Consider the following 1831-nt stretch of genomic DNA (forward strand, 5'->3'; position numbering starts at 1 on the left):
TATGAACATGTTCCCTTGACAAATCTGAGCTTCCAAACCGGTCTAATGGCTTCTCTAGAGCTCTGTGATCTAGTTTCATGAAAGAATCAGTGCTTCCTTCTGGTTTGTGGGAGTCAAAAAGCTTCATAAACCCCAAGATTAAATCCTGAGTAAGACCCTCTTCACTGATGTTCTCAAAGCATTGAGAAGGTTCCTCATACTCTCCTACAAAGTGCATTGCCTTTTGAGTGGCCAATAACACCTTGTCCAGCTTTCTTTCAAGTGTTTTAAAGTCCTTCTCATACCTTTGATCCCTGCTTGAACTTTCACTCCTATTGGCTCTATCAAAGTCTTCTCCATATGTATCATTGCTCATTGCTAAGTTCTCAACCAGCTCTAAAGCAGCATGAAACTCCTTCCCCAGAAAGTTTCCATTTGATGCAGTATCCAGTTGGTTCCTAATCTTGGGAAGAGCCCCTCTATAAAGTGTGCTGAGAAGAGATGCCTCACTAAACCCATGCTGTGGGCATTGGTTAGTGTAGCTCCTGAATCTCTCATATGCTTCACCAAAACTCTCATTGCTATTTTGAGTGAAGCTGGAGATTTGGTTTCTTAGTTTTGCTGTTCTTGAAGTTGAGAAGAACTTAGACAGAAATGGCTGCTTGCATTGCTCCCAGGTCTGAATAGAGCCTCTTGGGAGATTCTTCTCTCATTGGTGTGTTTTGTCACCAAGACTGAAGGGGAATAATCTGAGCTTGAAACTGTCCTCAGATACTCCATTTATCTTTGTTAAGTCACAAACTTTATCAAATTGATCCAAGTGTTCCAGGGGATCTTCCATTGCCAATCCATGGAACTTGGAGTTTTGGACCATATTTAGCAAAGATGACTTGACTTAAAAATTGTTGTTTTGCACAGGTGGTGCTTGATTTCCTGCTCCATACTGATGAGCGTTGGCCCTGTCTTTCTCTCCTACATAGACCTGTGGCTGCTCATATCTCCTTTGTTGGCTTTGGAAGGGCTGTTGCTGGTGCACCTGTTGTCTTTGCTGTACATTGGCCTGATGCCTTTGCTGATGAGCTGGAGCTTGTCCCAGGTGGACATAAGCTTTCTGTTGATGCACCTGTTCCTGCTGAACATTACCCTGATGGAACCCTTGACCAGCTCCATTTCTAGCTGCATTACCAGCTCCATTACCAGCGGCATTACCAACTCCATTACCCTGCTGCACCAGAGCCTGTTGCCCCTCTTGAGCCTGCGGCTCAATGTCAACCACATGCTGTCTCTGATCTTCCATATCAGCCTGATCAGTCTGTCTTCCATGCCTATCCCTTCTCCTTCTTGAAACCAAAAGATTTACGTTGTCGTTTAAAGGGAAAGGTGGACCACAGCTTCTTGATCTGGACCTGGTGTTCATACACCTGAAATCAAAAACAGAACTTGAAAGTAATCAGTAAAAACGAAAAATAAGTACTTGATCAGAAGAACAGATCAGAGCCTAAGGCTAAACACTCCACAATTTGGCAACGACACTAATTGATAGACAAGACTTTTTGGGTCTTAGGGCTATCAATCCCCTTGTCACCCTAGCCTAGACTGGTCCTTGATGATGGACCAGTGTCTACATGCAGCGCTATCTTAACCCAACACTTTTTACCAAGTCTACTAGAAACAAGGCCTCACAAATTATGCACACAAGAAGGGTGTTTAGGCTTCAAAGAAAGGTTAGGCTAAAGGCATGGAACTGTCTCAAGATGAGAGATCAGCTATTTGAGCCAGCAAGAGTGATAAAAAGGGACAAGAAAGCTCAAATATGTATGTGGTAACCATGAATTCACGATGATTGATATAT

General features: G+C 43.3%; 1 non-coding gene across 1 annotated transcript; it reads left to right on the forward strand.

Moving 5' to 3' along the window:
* The first annotated feature begins 491 nt into the window (after nt 1-491).
* Nucleotides 492-598, forward strand: LOC112089395. Its single transcript, XR_002901033.1, has one exon. It is a non-coding gene; the product is annotated as a small nucleolar RNA R71 (small nucleolar RNA).
* Nucleotides 599-1831: the final 1233 nt, after the last annotated feature.

This window comes from Eutrema salsugineum, unplaced genomic scaffold, assembly GCF_000478725.1.
Source record: "Eutrema salsugineum unplaced genomic scaffold, Eutsalg1_0 scaffold_12, whole genome shotgun sequence".
In the NCBI taxonomy this organism is placed as follows: domain Eukaryota; kingdom Viridiplantae; phylum Streptophyta; class Magnoliopsida; order Brassicales; family Brassicaceae; genus Eutrema; species Eutrema salsugineum.